We start from the raw sequence: 20,844 nt of genomic DNA, 5'->3' as shown, positions 1-20,844 counted from the left end.
ATGAAAAGTGAGCGTGGAGCTTATTACTGGGGCCAGCGCATACTTCTGGAGCCGGCCAGCGTGGGTTCTAGAGGGTGGCGAGCTGGCGCAGCTGAGAAGGAAAGGCGGGGGCTGAGAGTGGAGTCTGGACAGCACGTGAAGGGGCATCCAAAGCAGTGAGAGGGGAGTCTGCAGAGAAGCAGCGGATTCAACTAGCGCAGGCTCTATATAAAGATGCAGATATCTATCTTCTTGATGACCCATTTAGTGCCGTTGATGCTCACACTGGAAGTGAACTCTTTAAGGAATGCATGCTGGGAGCATTAGCAAAGAAGACAGTTATTTCATTGGTGAGCTAGGCGCAGCTTGAAGTCCGGCAGGCTGTCGTATGTAACATGTCCAGCCGTGCACTGTATGCCTTGTATTTTTCATGAATAAAAGAGAGGGGCAGGTTGCCGTGTTGTTGTATGTTGACAAGAGAGCAAGGCTACTGCTCTGTAAAAATAGAAAGGGCCTTGCCCATATGCTGTGTGCAAGAGAGGCAAGAAGGAAATGGCGCAGCTTGCACATGCAGGTTCATTTCTTCAAATCGTTTTTTTTCTGAATAATCTGTGAGCAAAAGAGAGTGGAAAAAGAGGCTTGGCCAGGGGAATTTTACAAAGACAGAAGCGCAGCAGCTGCTGCAGAAAAAGGAAGATAGCCGTTTGGTAAGAGGAGGCCTTGGTGATCGTGAGAATAGTGAGAAGACGGATAGGTGGGGCGACTGGAGACTGCAGGCTTTACAGCGTTAACTGTCTGACTCCTTCCCTTACAAGGAGCTTTTGAATGGGATCATTTCAGAAGTAGATGGAAAGTGGGTTGTGAAAGGTGCAGTTGATGTTGATATTGGAGCTAACCCCTCTGCGGAAGGTGGAGAAGATGATGAAGGTGTGAGTGACGAAGCTATTAAGGTGGTAGACATTGTTGATACTTTCAGGCTCCAAGATCAACCGTCTTTCAATAATGAAGGATCATGCGTCTTTGGTTCTCGCCTACTACAAGGATGGGGCAACTGATCCTACCTTTCTCTACTTTGCTGACTCCTTGAAAGAGATGAAATGTTGAAGGGAGCTGCTGCAGTTTTGGATCCATTTGCATCTTGTGGGTTTTGATTTTTTCTTGGATTTTAGAACCATATGATGGTTGGTTTACTCATGTATATGAGGTGTCTATGTTGGCTTTGATTTAATAGTTTTACTGGATGTTGAGCCTCTGATGCTCCATGATGGCCATGTGTATCTTTCATGTGAATACCATGAGGTGATGTCCTTTGAAGAGCTAACTGTTTTGTTTCCTTGCGGGATTTTGGACGTAACTCTCACAGCCAGACACCCAGTGTGTTCCCAGCGACACCGCCCACGTCACGACAGATGTCGTGCCACAGCACGTCTATGGTGTGAAACCATGCATGCGAGGCTATTAAATGCAAATCCAGATGCATGGGATTAAGTGCCTGTGTACATATGGGATGTATGGCGTGTGGAGGGTTTTGTTTTTGAGGGCGTTGCCAGATGTACAGGGTGGAATGGTTGTGTTGAGCTTGTAGCAGGCCTGTCGGGTGAGAGGTCAGCTGGGGATGGTTTCAGCTGCTCCGTCGTCTGAATTTGTGGGCACGTCCAAACACAATGGGCACTCGTGAGTCAGTATATGGAGGCATGGGCATTAAACACTGAGAGGGCCGGTGTTACCTTGAGAAAGAGGTGTATAGAAAACCGGGGAGTAATATATGATGTAGCCAAGGAAGTTATTGGGCATTTGGTGTGAAAAGATGAGGGTGGCCATCTTAGGCAAAATAAAATATATATATAATATTTAATGGCCAAAAATGCAAAGTGAGCGTGGAGCTTTATTACTGCCGCCAGCGCATATTCTAGATGAAGGTGGCGAGCTGGCGCAGAGAGGAGGGACTCTGGGGTGTGCAGAGTAAGAGCGGACTGAGGACGGGAAGCCTGGGCAGACGCCGTGGGGGAGAAAAGCCAATCGCCATATAGCTCTGGTGGGCAGCGGCTGCAAGACAGAGAAGAGTGGGCTGTGTGAGACAGAGGTGGCCGTCGTGTAGAGAAGCTCGAGACCTCCGGCGGGAAGAGCAGCACAGCACTGCAGAGTTGAGCGTGGAAAGCAACTGTGTCTGAGTGTGAAGAGGTGAGCTAGGCCGCTGAAGCTGCAGAGGGGGGTTCGTGTGTGATAAAAATGGGAATCTCTCATAGCTGCGTGGTGGGGGAAGCTCTGGGCGTGGCAGCCTGAGGCGCAGGCGAGAGAAGCCAGTGGAATCTCATGGAAGGCAGAGGTCTGGAGCCCCGTGCGTGTTGCTGTGGCTAGCTGCAGCCACAAGCGCAGGAGAGCGCCGCCTGTGTGGATATAGCTGGGAAGCCGGGGTTTAGCAGTAAAGGGCGAGTGTATGCCGCCTGAGAGGGAATTGGGGTATAACTTGGCAAAACAGCTTGGGCACACTGTTGGGGATCCACGGCCAAGCCTTTTTACTTTCAAAGTAGCAGACAAGCAGCTTCAAATGTCGCCGGAACTGTGGAAGACGGTAGGATGTTTCCAGCAAGCATTACCTCAACAATAATAGTTGACTGCCTCTTGAGTGAGGCTCAAAAGCTTGGAGGCCAGGGTGCCCGTGATGAATGTCTCCTCAAGATCAGACTCTATGTTTGATATAGTCATTGGTGGAGTGAAGCATTCGAATAGCCTCATACAGGCGAACTATCTCCTACTTGCAACAGGAAGCTCTCAGCTGGGGTATTTTTGCTGGGCAAGACAAAGAAGGTCACGGTTGCTGAGAGACTCTCTGGGCGGCTGCAAGACAGAGAAAAAGGAGGACCTAAAGGAAGTCGACTCTGAAGAGCAGCGCAGCTGCAGGTATACATAGAAGAATCGCCTTGTGGGCTTTGAAGAAGAAGGCTGGGCTGGTATAAAAAAGCGGGGGGGGGGTTGATGAGCAGAGGAAAAAGGGGTTGTCTACAAGAGCAGATGGAGAGCTGCAGCATGTCTTGAGGTCATAATAAACTGTTGTTTTTCTTTGGGTTTTGGGATTTGTGAAGACATGGCATATGTCATGCCTATGTTGGCTATGATGTATGTGTGTTGCCTAAGTGTGGTATGTCATGACAGTAGGCTGTGATGTTTTTAGATTTGCTTATATATATATGTGAACAAGGTGCCTTGATGGTTTTGGGTGAAGCCTATTTGTAATTGGTATTTGATTTATGATGGTCTTGAGCTTTTGCTGGTGAAGCCCCTTGAAGTTCAACCACTTACTCTCACAGCCAGAAGCCTCGCGCTTTCCCAGCGACACCGCCCACATCACGACAACGCACGCATAATTAAAAATTGCCACTTTACTCATACACACCACTTAAAAGCTTATTTAATTGGAATATTGCATTCATGTGATACATATGTGTTTATTAATGGAAGGTTATGAAGGTGTACCACACAAGTTTATGGATTCCCATGTGGATGTCATCCCTGCAAAATGGGTTGCATCACACGAAGGTGATCATTCAAGACCTTGACCCCTCTTGGGTGGCTGAACTTGGGTATGCTCCTGGCATGATTGGTGTGATGGAAAGGAAGCAGCTCCAGAGTGAAACGAGTAGGGTAGTGCCTAGTGGCTAAGTATGCATGGTCGTACTAGACGTATGTGGCTCCTCCTTGAGTGTTCATGCTTCTAGAATAACTGATGACCAATAGAAGCAACTCCTATGATTATTTGGCAGTAGCGTTGAGGTGGATGTGATATATATAGAGCTCTATTGGGGTCATCATAGTGGTCTAACAGTGTTTGGGCTCCTCTGGTCCATCACAGTTGTCTAAGAGTTTTTGGGCTCATTGTGGTACATATCGTCCAATCATCACGGTGGTCTAAGAGTGTTTGAGCTCATTAGTGCATATTGTCCTGGTCTAAGTCTCATGATCATGATCATGGTGCAAAGAGATTTATGATGCTGAATGATGTGTTACTTTTGATATGTGATATGTGACATGGACATATGATATATAGAGCTTCTTTGATCATCACAGTGATCTAAGAGTATTTATGATGCTAAATGATGTGTTACTTTTGATATTTGATATGTGATATGTGACATGGACATATGACATAAGATATATAGGGCTTCTTTGATCATCACAGTGATCTAAGAGTATTTAGGCTCCTCTAGTCCATCACAGTGGTCTAAGAGTTTTTGGGCTCATTGGTACATATCATCCAATCATCACTGTGGTCTAAGAGTGTTCGAGCTCATTGGTACATATTGTCCTAGTCTAAGAGTCATGATCATGGTGCAAGGAGATTTATGATGTTGAATGATGTGTTACTTTTGATACGTGATATGTGACATGGACATATGATAGATGCATGTTGCTATGAAAAGAACTATATGATATTTGTTTTCTTTTAAAAAGACTATTTTTAAAAGGAGGGTGTGTGTGAAGTTTTTTTTTATGTGTATGTGAGTAAAGTGGCAATTCTCAACTATTTTTTAAAGGAGGGAGTGTGTTATGAAAAGAGCTATACGATGTTTGTTTTCTTTTAAAAGGACTATTTTTCAAAGGAGGGTGCATGTGAACTTTTTTTTTTAGGTGTCTATGAGTAAAGTGGAAATTCTCAATTATGGGTGTGTGAGTTTAGACCCTCTTTGTCTTTTTAGCTATGGGTGTGTGAGTTTAGACCCTCTTTGTCTTTTGTCTTTTTAGCTATCGTAGTGCTTTTCTTTTAACTTTAGCACTCATTATGCTTTCTACAACACCTTGGCTAACTCTTTTTAAGTCAGACTTCTTGCCCTGATTAGTCATTTAGGTATGGATGCTCTGAGTCTTTTGGCCTGACCTTATGCTCCCCTATACCATTTGGGTCACCTGCTCACTGACTCTTTCCTTCTCCTCCCAACTGACTAGCTTCTTGGGCTGCACCTTTTCAGGTTTAAGTGGCTCCTTCTGGGCTACTTCCTTACATTAACTTTGTTACTACCACAGCTTGTGGCTCTAGAGTCTTTTCCAAAATCTCTTCAATCCGTACCACATTCAAGCTGGCTCATGTTTGTGCATTTAAACCTTTAGCTCTACCATGTTATAAATGTCTTGCTTATGTTGATGTTTTAGAAAGTACGAGTGTTGGCAAGGGAAATGACCGCTTATACCCCTAGCAACCTACTGAGAGTCTATGGCTATGCACACAGCATACACCAGGCAGATACGAATCCAACACAAAACAGACAGCACACGGGCCACTGAAAACTACTGGCCTCATCACATAATGAACAGTGAGAGAACACGATAACTTAATAGATAACTCTAACGACCATAACATATGAAACAGAAGTGAATACACAAAGACATAGCAGGAGGACGTGTGTACAAAAGAGAGAACAAAAAAAAGGAACGGTCTTGCTTATTTCAAAAGGGAATATGATACAATCGGCAACTAGCCTTTTCAAAGTTCAAGATCCATCCTTTTATATTGCCTTCTTGTAGTATTCATTGGTGTTGTGATTCCCTTGGTGATAAGATGCGTCAGCTAGGCGGTAAGGAAGCGCCATCCAAAGTAATAAAGTACTCTAGCTACCATTTGGTTGGCCGTGACAATTGGCGGTGCTGACATGCGGCTATTCGGGTGTGTTGCTAGCACTGTCCCATGGCACAGACTAGCCTATGGGGCTAACAATCAGTCCTTCTATGACCTCGCATTATATAATAGTAGCACATATACATTCCAGATCTTCCTCTTACTAGAGATGAGGCTTAGACTAGTTGGGTGGACACATTATTGACTTCAGCAAAAGCATTTTTATTTCTTTGATTATATTTGTAGCTGTCAATTATGTGATTGAAAGGCAGACATATGGCATAAGTGGGCAGCCACTTGCATTTGGCTGTGTAATTATGCCCTTGATTGTTGTGCACACTGAGCAGATGACTCCCCTCTGATATTTAAGACTCATCAAAGGCTTTGGGGGTCTTCGTACACGTGGACATTGTGGCTAGTCTAGGTCCTCCATCTTCTTGAGTAATTCCTTTTGAATTGCCAATGTCTCTTTCTTATCCCCTTTATCTTGTGCCTGACTCCTCATTTGAATCTTCTTACTTTGACTTGTCCTCTTCTTGAAATTCATTGTATGACTCCTCTATCACCTTTTTCCTCTTCTACTTTTTCTTCTTACCAGCATCTAGATTTGTTTCTTCTCTTTTTGTTGCATCATTGACCAGTTCATCAAAACCATTATTTTGCACATCAATAAAATGCAATTGTGACCAAAGGCCCATTGCTATAATAAAAGACGACCATATATGGCTTTTGTATATGTTTTGGCACTCCATAAGAGTGGGCGCAACCGAGCGAATTCCATTTATATATAGTGACTTATGGGGGTGTGTAAAGACACTTTTGATAATACAATACACATTTGAGCTCAAGCTTGGGAGCTCCTTCAATCTTGCTTATCTCTCCTCCTAATTCTTGCATGATTTTATGTTTATGTTTTTTATTAGCCATGGAGTGATAGCTTTCTTGCTTACATATGCGAGGGCTTGTGTGTGTGTGTGTGTGTGTGTGTGTGTGTGTGTGTGTGTGCATGCTTGAGGTAAGCTTGTTTGATTCTTACATATGATTAACTAGATGTGGAGTGTGTGTGTGTGTGTGTGTGTGTGTGTGTGTGTGTGTGTGAGAGAGAGAGAAAGAGAGAGATGTTGTGAGAAGAGAAGTAGCATAGTGTGTACTCCATGCTAATGAGTACAATTTAAGTGTACTCCAGTCAATAAGTGTGGCCTAGATCTCTCAGAGCTAGATCCCTTCTTTAGATTGGTATTAAAGCTTTGCCTTTGATCTTGGTAGTTTTGGCTTTGATCTTGGTATTGATTAAGACTTAATTATTTTTTAATTAAGTTTTACACAATTTTTTAGGATTACTTTTATCTTGATTTATGTGGATTAGCAATGAGATTAGTGTTAATCATTTTTTAATATATGCTAATTACTATTTTCAAAAATCTTATTGTCTCAATTTAGTGCACAGTTTCCTTGATTAGTCATCAGATCTTTTCATAAACCCTTGTTTTCTTCAAAATTTTCCTAGTTTCTTTAGATTCTTGGTAGTTTGCAAGATATCAACAGGTTGCTATGGAAAGATATCAACAGGTTGCTATCAACAGGTTGCTATGGAAATCTTGGTGTAAATTTTATCAAGAAAGTGTGCAAATTACAAATTTATTATATTATAGATTTGAGTAAATTTATGTGAAGATTATACTTTTATTATGCTGATTTATGTGAAGATTGTAGTTCTATTGTCAATTTTGAGTAGATTTATGTGCAATTTACATTTTGTTACTGATTTGTGTAGATTTTACTATAGAGAGAGAAGTTTATAATAATCTTGGTGGTGCAAATTTGTAACGTTTGCAAAGACGAATGTAGAAATCAAATCTTGGTACGAAACTAGTGATTCTTGATCAAATCTTTTATATCTTGATCATACTTTGCAGCAAGAATCGTGTTTCTATAAGAGAAAGTATAAAAACTTCAAGATAATCTCATGAAATATTACAAAATTTAATACAAGATAAACATAACTATTATATTCTTGCTTAATTTGATGTAGGAAATAAGATTACTGAATCTTGATGGAAATAGTGCAAGATTATTGCAACAATTTGATGCATATTGGGATCACAAGCTACAACCAGAGAATTCATTTCAAATCTAGCACCCTAATAATAACATTTGCATTTGTCAACCTTGTTGGGATTTAAATCCAACCCCTCTAGTGTGCAAGAATAAGTGTACAATCTGATGCTCTAGATTCCTAGCCTACCCCATAAGTGGCATTATATCAAGCTAAAGAAGAAAAGAAAATCAAAGCAAGAAAGAAAAGATGATCTACTTACAACATATACCATTAGGCAATACAAAGAAATAAGATTGCAATACTAGCAGCACAACAACAAGTGTTTTAAGTCAGTTCAGAGAATTACTTGAAGTGTAGCATAGCAGTGTAAAGAATTACTTGAAGTGCAAGTGTCATTAGCCATAAGGTGGTATAGGAACAAAGGATTCAGACTCGGGTGATGCAACAAGATGGGCATTCATTAGTTTAACTACAAACATGCATCACTAATAAGAAGGATTTAGAGCTAAAGAGTTTCTTATCACAAAGAAAGAATTCCTAGACCTCTCCTCAAGTCAACTGCATGTAGATTGTAGACTAAACAACAAAAATAAAAAATATAGATTACGGATTGCTGGACCTCTTACAGAGAGAAGAAGATAGTATCATTAAGCTCAAGGAGCTCTCAGCTCAGTAGCACAGGGCTCTAAGAGAAGAAATCCCAGCCTAGCCATCATTGAGCTTAAGAAGCTCAATGATGGCTAGGCTGGGATTTCTGAGAGCTTAAGAAGCTCTAAGTATCATAGGCGCGTAGAGACCAAGCGTGAGAGAAAAAGAAGCAATCCCAGCCTAGCCATCATCGAGCTTAAGAAGCTCTAAGCATCACAGGCACATAGACCAAATGTGAGAGAAAGAGAAGAAATCTTTTTTTGTGGTAAGCCTTATACCTTTCCTTTCCACACTCTACTTAGCTAGCTATTCCACACACTCCATTATTTTGGTCTAGGCTATCACCTACCTTGAGCTTCCACACAATTACAATTTTCTATCAAGCCCATTTCTTTAGATTGCAGGTTTGGGGCATATTGGTGGTTTTTCACATGCCTTGTGTCTTTCAAGGTGTGTCACATGCATTGGCACATTGTTTGGGCCCTTTCACATGCATTGTGAATTTTTTGTGCATTTCTAGCCGTTTTTCACATGCTTAGCACATTATGGGTTTGATTCGCACACTTTGGGTATTTTATAGAGATTTTGTGGTAAACCTTATACCTTTCCTTTCCACACTCTACTTAGCTAGCTATTCCACACACTCCATTATTTTGGTCTAGGCTATCACCTACCTTGAGCTTCCACACAATTACAATTTTCTATCAAGCCCATTTCTTCAGATTGCAGGTTTGGGGCATATTGGTGGTTTTTTACACGCCTTGTGTCTTTCAAGGTGTGTCACATGCATTGGCACATTGTTTGGGCCCCTTCACATGCATTGTGAATTTTTTGTGCATTTCTAGCCGTTTTTCACATGCTTAGCACATTATGGGTTTGATTCGCACACTTTGGGTATTTTATATAGAGATTTTGTGGTAAGCCTTATACCTTTCCTTTCCACACTATACTTAGCTAGCTATTCCACACACTCCATTATTTTGGTCTAGGCTATCACCTACCTTGAGCTTCCACACAATTACAATTTTCTATCAAGCCCATTTCTTCAGATTGCAGGTTTGGGGCATATTGGTGGTTTTTCACACGCCTTGTGTCTTTCAAGGTGTGTCGCATGCATTGGCACATTGTTTGGGCCCCTTCACATGCATTGTGAATTTTTTGTGCATTTCTAGCCGTTTCACATTGCTTAGCACATTATGGGTTTGATTCGCACACTTTGGGTATTTTATAGAGATTTTTAACATGCTTCACCATGGGTTATTCCTACTATTTTGATCCTCCTTTTGATCGCTGTGGTGCGAGCTCACTTGATCATCGATATCACTTTGATACCATCTTGGATTTTAATCATAGGATATCCGCTCATGCATTATCATCATGGCTATGTGCTCACTACATCATCAGCTTACCATTTCCTGTCATGGTTCACATATCTTTTGTCAAGTTTACACACACCTTTGGCACTTCAAGCCTTAGACTTCTAGATCCCCTTCACCAACTTCATGCTATGATAAGAAAGTGGCATACTCATGCCATGGTTGGATGTTCTAGCTTGAAGATTTTTTGCCTAGTCACTTGGGGCATTCCTTTGATGAGGTGGATATATATGCTAGATGGTCTAGATAGTCCAGGCACGATGACTTTATTGATACATTACTTGGCTACCTTGTCATGGATGGTTCAACATTATTCATAAGTGATTCTTCTTTTGGTGACTTGATTGAGTGTCCTACACTCTTGAGTCATCATGATTATGTTCCTAATAAGGATGTACATCCCATCGACACAAATTTAAATAATGATGATGATGATGTATCACACTTACATACGCATGATGATGTATTGTACATGCACATGATGATATTGATACACGTGCACATGATGATATTCATACATATGTACATGATGATGACATTGACACATATACACATGGTGCACATGATGATGTTTTATGTGGTATTGATGTGTGTGAGCTAGATCATGTGGTCATGATCTCGAGGGCAAGTATAGTGTTGAGTATCACGGTACACATATGGGTACACATACCTTGCTAGGGGTCATGGGGATGCATTAGACATTGATGAGGGTCTATTAGAGGATTATGAGCTTTTGATTAGTGATGCATCCATTACTTATACATGAGGTTATTGATACTTCACATATGGGTTCACGAGATACATATTAGAAGCCTAGACTTGAGTTTCTTATGTTAAATGTGTTAGGACATTCCTCTAGAGTTTTCATATATGGAGACACTTCTGACTTGACTAGTACTCCTAGTCCTCATAACTTCTTGGTAGCATTCGTGTGGATAGAGTTCTTGTATATGAGAATTTAGGCATAGTGCATGAGAATAGTGTTTATTTTATTAAGAGGTGAAACCTCATAGGAGAGGCAAGACTATGCACATTGATCAAATCTTTAGTGGATCATGTGATTTGGACTCACACTATGGTCATGAGGATGAGCTTGTTAGTCTTCCCTTTGACCTAGGAGTCTCATTGTTAAATGGAATAATCAGACATTGCATTATCATTACCACCTGAGAAGACATTTGGGCCATGGATTCAATGGCATTTATGGTGGCCATTTCACATTGGATGAGGAGTATAAATACTATCTTTTCGATCCAGTGGGTTCACACATTTGTTCCATAGATGGGTGATATGTACTATGGCTATCCATTCGACCCAAGAGGATTTATGGCTAGCCTTACCATTTACATTGGTTTCCCATATTTACTATTTGACCCAAGTGGTTGGAGAGCCATTCTTTTGGAGCTTGCATGGCTCGGGTTCCCATTTGATCCAAGTGGTTGGCTCGGGTTCCCATTCGATCCATGTGGCACACTTCAGTATTTCAGGGCCACTGTTGATTATGCATTGTTTTATGCAACAGGTGTACCACTCGAGCTACATGGGTACATAGAAGCAGATTAGCATCTCAAATAGGAGATCTACCACAGTGGATTTATGTTTTCATTGGGGAGTGATGCTGTGACATGGAGCAGCAAGAAGCAGCCCACAGTTGCCTTGTTGAGTACAGAGGTAGAGTACATAGGAGCGACGGTGGCAGTGTGTGAGGTAGCTTGGTTACGCAATCTACTAGGCTGCTTTGGGGTTGCATGTAAAGAGAAAGGTTGTCATATATTGTGACAATCTTAGCAATATACAATTGGCCAGGAACCCATTTTTCCATGCGCGCAGACGAAATACATTGAGGTACACTACCACTTCATAGGGAGAGAGTCTTGGTAGGCGACATCAACTTGGCCTATGTCAGCACACAGGATCAGGTCACTGACATCTTCACGAAGGCCTTGGGAGCTAAGGAGCTCCGCAGATTTCAAGATATTCTTGGAGTTTATGAGCTAGAGTTGAGCTTGAGGGGGAGTATTGAGATGTCAAGCTCAACATGAGCTGACACTCACGAGGGCGCCTACGTGACTGTTCGACATTTATATCACTGGGCGGGTTTGGTAGCTGGCACCGACATATCTTCACCAAAGATTGTACAACTGGACTACACTGACTAGTCCACACCTACCCACTCCACTTTAGCATGTTTACATTATGGACTACTTGTATATACTCTAGTATGTGTGTTAATCACTTTATCTCTTTGTGTGACCTCTTTTGTTGAAGAAGAAGAACAACAGTTTTCAGCCTCTCACCTTGTGTGTTCTCTTCTAGGGTTTGTGAGAATGTGTGTGTGCTTGCAAGAGCTCAAGCTCCCTTCTCCCTCTTGCATCTTTTCATGGCCTTGTTAGCCCTATCAGGAAATCCTCAAGACACAAGCTCCAGTGCATATCTATCACAAAACCCTTCACTAAGAGGTATATAGACCACCCCAATCGCCACATCCACCTCTGGTGCTACCACTTAAACTGGCTCCTCTAAGAATTGCACCAATACAACAATACTAGGTAATCATGCCTACAGAAACAAAAAATAAGGAACAAGAGGACTATGAGACTTATGACCAGCAAAACCCATATGAGTAGCACCAGTATGTATCATGATTAGGATTCACCCATAGACTATTACTCTATTCAAGGCCATGGTGAAACAGAGAGAGAGATACCTTAATAATATGGTATGTAGGCCATTGATGCAAATGTCCATACCGTATCATGGAGTGTCCTCACAACAAAGACCCTACACCAAATCCCCCCCGAGTGATCCAAGCACTTAGAATCTTGTGCCTAAACCTAATGTAATTCCTTACAAAGACATATGCAGATTTAACCATGCTTACAAGGATTGTCCCAATAAGATTGGCTAAACCTAATGCAATTCCTTACAAAGTCATATGCTATAAATGCAAATTTGACCATGCTTATGAGGATTATCCTAACAGAGTGATAGTTGCACCCATGGCAAAAGAAACTGTTATCACTTTGACAAGCCTTGAATTATTAAGTGTAAAAGGAGAATTTATTCACACAGTCCTCCTTAATGTTATCCTCACAAGGCTCCAAGCCAAGACAAGGGCAGTGCCAACCAAGGCTCTGCCGGATAGGAAGAAATCCCAAGCTTCAACTCCAAAGCAAGTAGCCAAAGAGCTAGAGGTGCAAGCCCCAAAGGCTCCATTAGCCCTAAAAAAGGCTAATGAGGTCCAAAAGAAGAAGAGCGCAAAGAGCACATGTAAATGTAACACAAGATTAGTTATCAAGGGCACCAATGTTGTGACAATTTAAAAGTGGTTTATACAAGAGCTCTTAGGCTAGAGGCTATCTCCCTTCTTACAGGCAGAGGGAGACTGCTATAGTAATCTCCCACTCAAACCTGCTCTTCCCAAGGAAAAGAAAACCATAGACTATGAAAACCTTTTGAAGAAAGGAGTACCCCAAACCTGTGTTAGAGAAACAAATAATAAAAGAAGCCTAAGATCTTGTAAGGGTAAACTAGAGCCAGTGCTAGAGCAAGTTGTCAATTACAAATAACTAACCCTACTACCTAAGCATATCCCAAACCCTATCCCATAGCCAATCATAGGCAAAATAAGAAGGGAACCTTAGAGTTTTCCACATAGGCCTTAAACAAACCCATAACCATTTTTTTAAGAGGTTGCAAATAGAACTAATTCTAGAGCCTCTACCCTTGGAGCCAATCTAACCAAGCCCCACATTGCTAGATGCAATGAGGGAGGACTCAATACGAGGTGAAAGTTTACCTATCATGGGTCACCATAGCTAATGTAACATTTTCTCCGAAGGTGATCGACGATAACTTTCTCTTGTCCTTTAGAAGCACCACCTCCTAGGGAAGGATAAGTGCACATCCTTACACATGAGTAAGTCTTACCCACCTCATAGAAAGTATGAGCCCATGATGAGTGGAGTATCAAGCCTCACAACCTCTTCTTATTCTGGGAAGTCTAAGTTCTAATAAGGATATTCACAACTTTGGAGAGACTTGTCCAACCAGATGAATGGGAATCTAAGAGCCCACATAGCTTAACCTAAGGAGGAGGAGAAAAAGCCATGGCCCTTAAGCATCCTCTCTCCATAACCAAAACCGTATAAGCTGGTGCACTATTTTGAAAGTAACAAACTGGAACATCATGTTATCTATCATGTACAAGTGACTTACACATTCTTCGATATTGGTGTTGGTGTCAAGATAATCACCAAGGATTATTGGGAGGCCTAGGGAAGCTCGCCACTTGTAGGGATAAGCCTCATAGGGAAGCTTGCCACCAAAATGAATGTCGTGTTACCTGTCATGTACAAGTGACTTACACATTCTTAGATGGTGGTACTGATGTCAAGATAATGACTAAGGATTGTTGGGAGGCCTAGGGAAGCTTGCCACTCATAGGGATAAGCCTCATAAGGAAGCTTGCCGACATGAACATAGCTAAACCTATAGGTATCCTACAAGATGCAAAAATCAAGACCTTTAGATTAAGCTTCCACCACACATTCATGGTGGTGGATTTTTAGAGAAGAGGGTCATACACGATGATCCAGGAAGGCTTTACATGAGGGAATCACAAGACTGATTGCCAATAGATCTATATATATAAAAAGAGCCAAGTAAGCCCAAACTCTACCACGCCACTAGACACAAGGTCAATAAGGTCAAGACTGAGGCAAAGAAGGAATCAAAACTACTAAAAAAGCTCATCAAGCCTCAAAAGGAAGATCTGAGGCAAGTCCTTGAGTACTTTAAGTCCTAAAACATTGAGGATATAGTGGTACATGGTGAGAAGGCTCAAAGAAGACTGGTCACAGAGCCACACGCTTCATATAATAGTCCACTAAGGTCAAGGAAGTAAATTTTGCTGGCCCAGGTGAAGAACCTAAGCCAATGTTAGTAAACAAGGACCTCACCTCTAAGCAAGAAGGACGAATTGATAGCCTTTCTCAAGGAATTTCTGAATATACACTAACATCATAAACGGAATTCCCTTGGAAGTGTTGAAACATACCACCTCTTTGCATGAAGGCACAAAACTATGTAAATAGAGAGCTTATCAAATGAATCCTAAGTATGGTCAAATGGTTAAAGAAGATCTAAACAAGCTTATTGATGTGGGATTTATGTATGAAATCAAGGACACCAAGTGGGTATCTCTATTATTGATTGATCCCAAAGAGAACAAAAAGCTTAGAGTGTGTGTTAACCTCAAATAGGATAATGCCACCACATCGCCAAACGATCACTACCCCTTGCCGTACATAGACCACATGTTGGAAAGAGTCACCTAGAGAAAAAGCTTATAGCGTCTTAAATGGCTTCTTGGGCTACAAACAAGAAATGATCAACATTATCAATCAAATACAAGACAAACTTTGCTACAAAATGGGGAACTTATGCGTATTGCATCATGCCATCTGGCTTGACCAACGCCCTCGCCATTTTCCAATGCTTGATGTGTATAGGCTTTCAAGGATCTCCTTTGGAAGATCTTGAAGATATTCATTGATGACTTATGCATATGCTCCATGTGGAAGGAGCATTTTTCTCATCTTTGGCTAGTCTTTTGAGAGATGCAGACTCTACCACATCTTGTTAAACCCACTCAAATGTGAATTCTAGGTTAAACATGGTGTCATTCTTGGAGACATTTTCTCTAACAAGAACATCTCCATAGATGAGAACAAGATTCGTGTGACCTTAAAGTTGCCACCACCACCCACCATCAACTACTACAAGGGGGTACAAAGATTCATGGGGCATGTAGGATATTATAGAAGATTCATCTTCTTATATGTCATATATGCTAGACCTTTGACCACCTAGTACACCAAACCCGATGCCAACACAAAACCACCACAATGAGAAACAATCTCGTATTTAATCCTACCTACATTTTGACAAGAAACAATTAAATGCAATGACAATGTTCTTGTTGTTCATGATGACAACCAATAATAAGTGCAATTAAAGCTCTTCTCACCCTCCTTTTACTAGCCCCCCACTGAGTATGTAGAGTGCTCCCCATGGAGGGCAAAGCCAATACATCTAGGTTTGTTTGCATTGGGTACCCTCCCAAACAGTTCAAAAAACAACCCCAAAAAGTTCAAAAGCTTCCACTTGGACATGCCAAAACCCTTTCTGAACACTCCAACTCACCATGCTACTTTACACACAACTAACATTAACACGGTGTTGCCCACATAACTACTAAAACTAAGAATTCAATGCATTGCTCAAGAAACCTTTGTGCACACATCATGGAGGAAATCACCACGTCCACATCATCACCCTTTGTTGGGAGCCTAGAAAGTGGCCTCTAGATCTTTTGGATCCATTCGCCAAAATGTCCCTCACCATTCATGACTCCTACTCCCTCGATCCTGAAATGCTCCGCATCATGTCCGAGACCGCCTACTACATGCCCAAGTCAAAAACCCCCTTGGAAATCTTGTTAGGGTCTCCTACCCATCGACATAATGTCATGTCATATTCCATTTATTGGAAGTTACCCCTTACCTTAACAAGGATGTCATGTCATATTCCATTTATTGGAAGTTACCCCTTACCTTAACAAGGTTGGCCTCACGGCCTTCTGCAAACCAATCCCCAATGGGGCTTAGATCTCCCTCTTACCTTACATTACATTGAGTCGTACCATAATATAGACAATTCAGGGGAGGTTGAAATGCCAGATGGGTCACTTCGTCAGATCTTGCTCACAGAGGGTCTCGTACAAAGAGCCCTACATCTCTTGACCTAAAGGGAGCCATGATCGAGGTTCGGCACATAATCACCGATGGTGGCCCCAATTCAATGGGGATAAATTTGATAACATAGTCCTCAAATTTCCATCGACTCATGTGCTCACCTTCCTCAATCACACTAGAGGGCCCGAGCCCACAATAACAAGGTGTCCCTCACCATCCTAGCCAAGCTGATTTCAGGTCAAACGATAAATTAGGTCAATCCTTCACCAACAAGCTCCAAAGCTCTTCCAAACCCGGTAGGCAAGGTACACCACGTACATATGCTCATAAAGATCCTTTGTCATGCCATTGAAAAAGAGCTTCCCACCCCTATGCCTCACTTGCCTTTTTGTGCCTTCTTGTGGCACTGCATTCTATCAACACCCCCAAGCCCCAACCTCTTCCAAAGAAACACAAATGGGAGCCATCCCCTAATCCACATGTTTTGTCCCTAGGGCCCCCAATGGAGGAACCTTCAACCAGCCACTCACATTACTAACACTCACTCTACTGGGTTGAGCTTATCAGCCATGTCACCAAAACCTCCAAGTGTCACATCCTCCGGCAACAATGAGAGCTAAAGAGCCGAGATGCATGCCTCCAAGAGGAGGGTCGAAAGCTTAGCCATTCCCAACAACTACTTCAAGGCCGACCTATGAAAAGAATTCTACGATCAAGAAAGCCACATGTGAAATCCATCGGCTTCAAAAAGGAGGTCGTGGTGGGCAAAGACGAAGCCACCCAGGAGAAGTTCTCCCACACTGACAAGCAAGACATGGATGCCCTTAACCTTCAATACCATCCCTAGAAATTGCCAAGGTTGCAACAAAAGCCCAAGCACATGAAGCCCAAAGTGACAAACTCCTAGATGAGCTCAAACAAGCACATGCTTCTCTCATGGTCTATCAACCTCGACACTTTGCCAAACATGAGCTAATATACCCTTAGCCTCATCAACTGCACCATGGCTCTGTATTTACTTCCCTTCAATATCTTTTTATGACCCTATTTCCACCCCCACCTTCCAAACCATCTTAGCTTGCATCAACACCATATGCGGCAACCCACCCTTGCCAATGCTGTTATTCAACCAAGCCATCTTTTTCATGGACACTCCACTCCTATACTCCATTGAATCCCATCTGCTTGTATCTAACATAGCCACTTGGTGTCACTAATTTGTGAATTCCACACTCTTAAGGGAAGGTAATGTCATCAACCTTATCACCTAGCCTCAAATTCTCTATCTATGAAGACTCACTTCACTCGGCCATAATAGCCATGAAAACCCTTGTTCGCCAAGTGGTGAAGTCTACGTTCTGCCAGCTTTGCAACATGCCCAATAATCAACACAGCCCGCTATAAATCCTCTCACTATATCATATCTTATACTCTTACCTTGAAGAAGCCCACTAACAAAGCCACCAAACCATCCATGTGGCTCTCACAAGACATCTCCATGAGTGAGACACAAGAGGCCTTTTCCTTTTTCCAAAGTCATAAGCCCAAGGATGAGGTGGACGACCTTGATGAGGCCCCAAAAGGAAACCAAAGCGGGCAGCACCAATCTTCTAGAGAAGAAGAAGCCCCGCCGCAAGCCAATCAAGCCCTCTTGATAGATGGGCAACAAATTAAATCCCTCGAAGCCAAACCCACCCACCTCTCCAACCAACCCAACTCCAACCTCCACCGATAACTCTCCCATCAAGATTTTCATAACATCTTCCATGGGAAACCCTACCTCATCCACCACTCAACCCCAAAGCCTCGATCTTTTCAACCAACTAAATTCCCTCATTAACTGCATCCACAAGCCCCTCATCCTCAAATCATTCCACAAGGGGACAGATCTCAATGAGAAACCATCGCAAACCATGGAAGGTTCCCACTGACCATGGGCCAAGCTTGCATTCACCATGGCTTCCCCATCCAGAGATATACCTGGATGGCTGTCGATGATGAGGCTCAATGCAAGTTTGTGAAAGAACAGTGTCGATGTGTCTATTATATGCACAGCCCATGTATACATTGTAGGTAGTGTGCATGGGCATTGGTGGGAAAAAGGTGGTGGGATTGTGTAGAAGCTTCTTTCATTGAAAAATCTAACACTCTTCTTTCGTCGACACTTTTCATTCTACCTTCTTTGACTATCTTCTCTTTTCTTTTCTTTTTTTTCTTTTTTTTTTGTTGATAGCTTGTGTGCGGTATCCCTAGACAAGGGTTTTGTACCGAAAGTGAGCCCATAAAGGATTGGCTATGTAGTAAGCTATTCCCGGCATGGGGTGAGGTTTACCAACCCACATTGGTACCAAACATGTCATTGGTCTCATAGAAAGATGTGCCAAAAGCCTTGCGGAAAACTAATGATCGGATTGGCATGCATGATCTCAAAGGGCTTCCAAACCATCCTAGTATCTTTAAAAGTGACCACTATGTGGTTTTGGAAGTATTTGAACATTCCATAAAGGTCTATCTACTAAAGAAAGTTGGGGCCTTTATTGAGATTCAACACCAGCAACTCTTTGCTTGTCCATTGGTTCTTGGGCACCTTCTACAGGATGATGAGGATGATGTGATGAACTAGAAGAATGGTATCTGGCAATGATAGTGGGGTCGAGGACCTTGGCATAGTAGAGGTCATTGAAGTTCTTCATCCAAAGCCACATATCGATAATGGTGAGGGTTGTGGGGCCATCAAGGTAGGGAAAGCTATATGTTGGCCCTTTTCCTTCCATGCACAGGAACTTGCGCTAAGGCCACTTCCTTTTGATTGGCATAACTTGGGGTCAATGTGCCGATTGAGAAGCATTTAGTATGGGCGATAAGGCTAGTGGTTGCCTGGGCACTAAGAGCATAGATTGTGGTGCTGGATTTCCCTAGTACCAACAATGGTTTCTATCATGGTTTCCATGGTGTTTGCAAACTGAACAATACTATTGTTGTCTAGGCCTTAGTAGTGGAGGGCATTCCATGCTTGTATGGTTTCAACAGCATATTTAACACCAAACCATATCTCTCCGTGGGTGTCCCGCTTGAGGAATTGGTCGGGGTTGGCATTGACATTGCCCTTGGGGTTAATCACATACAACTACTGGCCTAATCCGTTGTGAAGATTTTTGACCAACTCATCCATGCTCATTTCTTTGACGAAGACTCTAGCTGGTTAGGCACCTTTTTCATTAAGGATTTAGACGCTGCATCCCCTATCTCTTGGTTTGGATGAATGACTTCTACATCCTTGTCTTGGAAATTGTCTGCTAGTTCTATTGCCTCACCGATAACAGTCATCAAAGATGTAGTGTCTAGACCTATAAAGATAGTCATGAAGCAGCAACAACCACCAAGTAACCAAGGTTCTATTGCCTCACCGATAACAGTCATCAAAGATGTAGTGTCTAGACCTATAAAGATAGTCATGAAGCAGCAACAACCACCAAGTAACCAAGGTTTTCTCCTTTCAAGAGATGAAAATAGAATGCCCTAATGCAATAAGCTTCAAATCAAAATAAAAAACAACAAAATAAACGCATCCAATGCTCCAAAATCATATATTTTTTGGAGTATGACCTCCTAATCAACACCAACAATATTGGGTAATCCCAATAGCTTGGAATGGATAGATGAACAAAGCTAAGGCCTAGGCTTGTCCCCGTCAGTGATGCTGAATATGTGCAAGTCAAGAGCTTAGCCTTGTTGAAGCATGTGTTGTTAGTCCTTTCCTTCGAGTTGCAAATGCACCTTCCCAATGCAAGTATGTTCGCTCGTCCATCGTGTCCACCACTGCATTGTCACACCGGAGTGCTCCTTTGCCAATGGGATAAGGAAAGAGCTCTCTATGTCTAAACGGAGACAAAAAGAGTTAGCCTTCACGATTGTTTTCTCTCACAAAAGGCGAGGGAAGAAAAGGAAGCTAATGCAAGAGGAAACCTACAAACAAACCTATCTAGCATGCATCCATCAAGCAAGCAAGATCCAATATCATACATGCAAGCAAGAATAGAGAAGAGATAGCTTTTACAATGGTTTTCTCTCACAAAAGACTAGGGAAGAAAAGGAAGCTAATGCAAGAGGAAACCTACAAACAAACCTATCTAGCATGCATCCATCAAGCAAGCAAGATCCAATATCTGATAGCCTCCGATTTCGTCACCAAAAAGGCTAAAAGATGCGGGGTTTTATCATATTGTCATTATCTTGTCCATGTTTTTGAGGCATCTATGCCTAGTTGTATCCTTGTTGTTATCATCTATGTAAATGTGCTTGGCTAAATAGCGGGTCCGCACAATTTCAAAGCCAATGCATGGAAACTCTCTCTATGATGTGTAAAAGCCAAAGCCAATGTATTCACACAAATAGAAGGTAGCCTAAGGTTGTACC

At 42.1% G+C, this 20,844-nt stretch overlaps 1 pseudogene; it reads left to right on the top strand.

The window, feature by feature from the left end:
- On the top strand, positions 1-1,083 carry LOC147632704 (translationally-controlled tumor protein homolog pseudogene; annotated as a pseudogene).
- Positions 1,084-20,844: the final 19,761 nt, after the last annotated feature.

Source organism: Cibotium barometz, chromosome 13 (assembly GCF_041138505.1).
Source record: "Cibotium barometz isolate CiBa-2024 chromosome 13, ASM4113850v1, whole genome shotgun sequence".
In the NCBI taxonomy this organism is placed as follows: domain Eukaryota; kingdom Viridiplantae; phylum Streptophyta; class Polypodiopsida; order Cyatheales; family Cibotiaceae; genus Cibotium; species Cibotium barometz.
Note: the sequence above shows the minus strand (reverse complement) of the source record. Positions and strands in the feature narration are given on the sequence as shown.